Source organism: Centruroides sculpturatus, unplaced genomic scaffold, assembly GCF_000671375.1.
Source record: "Centruroides sculpturatus isolate CEXI.00-Female unplaced genomic scaffold, Cexi_2.0 scaffold2073, whole genome shotgun sequence".
NCBI lineage: Eukaryota > Metazoa > Arthropoda > Arachnida > Scorpiones > Buthidae > Centruroides > Centruroides sculpturatus.
In genome coordinates, this window is record NW_019386341.1 from 64,914 (window position 1) to 67,692 (window position 2,779).

At 26.8% G+C, this 2,779-nt stretch overlaps 1 long non-coding RNA gene across 1 annotated transcript; it reads right to left on the minus strand.

The window, feature by feature from the left end:
* Window positions 1-1,503: 1,503 nt before the first annotated feature.
* Window positions 1,504-2,014, minus strand: LOC111614617. The gene is made up of 3 exons (XR_002754969.1): window positions 1,930-2,014; window positions 1,616-1,687; window positions 1,504-1,546 (listed from the first exon to the last, which is right to left on the minus strand). It is a non-coding gene; the product is annotated as an uncharacterized LOC111614617 (long non-coding RNA).
* Between the last annotated feature and the right edge of the window lie 765 nt (window positions 2,015-2,779).

A 2,779-nucleotide genomic window follows, 5' to 3' on the forward strand; every position in this document is an offset into this window, starting at 1 on the left:
TAAAAATCCTTTCATTTTTTTCACTTTGACAAAGTAATCTTTTCGTTGTAATAATTGATTGTTGCATCAATTATTAATTATTCTTATCACAATCCTAGATCAAGAAAAAGTTTTTATGTTTATGTTTCACATTTATGATCCAAACATGGGAACTATAGTCAATCTTGTGTGTATTATACGGTATATTTCGTTGTCGTATATTACTAATTTTGCATTAATAATCGTATAATCGTATAATATTAGTTGTGCATTAATTCTATCGGTTTTGAATGAACGATGCTGTTTATTGCAGGTTAATTTTAACACAGCATAATTAAATTGTGTAAACAATTATTATAATTATTATATTTTCACTTGAAAATATTTTGATCAATTTAATAACGACATTACTTTAAATAAACAATGTATCTTTCACGTTTAACCTTTGAATGTTGATGCTTTTTCTGATCCTTTTAAATATTCCCTTTTAGAATTATCAGTGAAACTTTCGTAACTGGTGTTCTTCTGTGCAACTACTTCAATTCTTATGCATTAAAAATTTGGAAAACATAAAGTATTTGCTAATATTTCTCCCCTTCCGTTTGCCTAAATTCTGCAGCTTGTTGCAATTTGGCAACCCTTAACACGAGTTATTCATTTTTATTTTACACGAACGTCTGTAGAAGGCTTTTTGAGTTGCTAAGAAATGCAAAAGAGATGAAAGTTATTCTAATAAACATGAATTGCTTTCGTCATACAATAATTATAATCTATGTATAAATGTAAAGCGTAAATTTTGCAAAACATGAGCTGCTTTCTCTACAATTTTAGAGTTTTCATAAGGAATTATTCCACTTATGCGAACAGAATTAAAACATCTGTGGGCATTTAACATCGATTTAACATATTTCAAATACGTTGCAAAAAATTAATTTTTGAGCAATACATTCGGAAATAATAACATTTAATTTAATTTAACTACTTAAACCGTATGTAAAATTTAATAATTTGGTTTATAGTTCGAGATCAAAGTAAAGTATATTTTTTTAAAATCATTATAATTAAATATAATTATAATGATTTTAAAAAAATATACTTACTATGATCTCGAAGTACAAACCAAATTATTAAATTTTAGAATTAAATTATATAATTTAATCGTTATAAAAATAACATTATTAATTAATTAAATGTGTCGAAAATAAAGCATTTATTCTGTTTATGCGAATATTTAACATTTATATTCTGAATTATTTCATCAGAATTTCATATGTAATTAAATTTATATTATTTTCTAGATAGGCAGAAATAAAAAAATAGACTAATTTATAATACAAAACTGTTTATTCAAATTTTTCTAAATTAACACACGCTAATTTTAGATTTTGAAAGAGATTGTTAAATTTTGGAAGAATTAATTACACATATTCAATTTTAAAAAATTTATGGCTCAACATTGGGTAAAATAATCAGCGACGAATAATCATAGATGACTACGATAATACTTTTTCTATTGAAGTTTTCCACTGACACATTCAACTACCACAGCTAAATCTGCAGACTGAAACTATAAAAAATGCAATTAATTAAGTTAAATTAAAATAAAATTTTTTAATTGTTTTTATTTTCAACTTACGGGGTCACGGACGACGTCATCTACGTTCAAATTTTTCACACAGTTATCATACGGCTTTATCATTGCTATAATCTACAAAATAGATATTATATTTATTATGTTTTTGATAATTGTAAACGCTGATATATCAATTTATTTGTCTAATTATATTTATCTCATTTACTGTTTTTCCACACATTTTATCTATGATGTTAACAAATCTATTTTCATTAAAGCATTGGGCTACACGTTTATACTGACAAATTATATTTCCATATTAATATTTGTAAACTATAACTTAACATTTTATTTAGTTACACTAAAAATATGCTTACTGCATTTCTTTCAGCTGAGGGCGAATTATCCTCTATACAATTCCAAGTAATTCTTCTAATCCGTTTGGAAAGTTCTGAAAAATAGAACTTTAGTGTACTTTTCTGTATCCAAGCTGTGAAAATGTTTTATTCTTTCCACAACGAGCATAATTTAGAGTAGGGTGGCGCGAACTATTTAAGGGTTTTCTGCTTGTAAAAGTGTTAACTGCAATATCAACTTATCTAACTTAAAACAACTTTTTCGTGCATATACTAATTTATAAAATATCCAAGCAATAAAGTTATTCATAAAATAATTATCGCATATAAAAAATGTTGGCTAGGTGTTCCATTATGGCCAATTGTGTGGAATAGTATGGAACATTGTGCAGATGATGTTAGAGAATATATGGAACAACTAAAAGCATCAAAAATTAAGTAAAACTTTTTATTAAAATTATTATTCAGTAAAGTTATGAAAATTCCCTTTAATCATCCGATTTTCGTATAAAGACTTCAGCATCAAATTTATAAGTAAGAATTTTAGGCTCGTTTGCGACTGTCGAGACATTTAGTTTTGTTTAATTCTGATTAGTGGCGCTGATTCTATATAAAGTATGCATCTAAATACATGTATCAATTGCTTTTAATGGTGTATTGATATCATCGTTTTCTTAATAATGTGAGATTAGCCGGGGGCACCTACTAAAGGGTGCCACTTACTCGGCCTATTCCGTGAGAATAGTTTTCTAAAGTTTCGAATCGTAAGACCCGATCTTAAAAGTTTTATATAGGAGGGCGATAATCGCTAATAGATCTGAATCGGTGAAGTTCAGATCCTTGTCAAGATTCCTTGACACCAGTTTGTCAA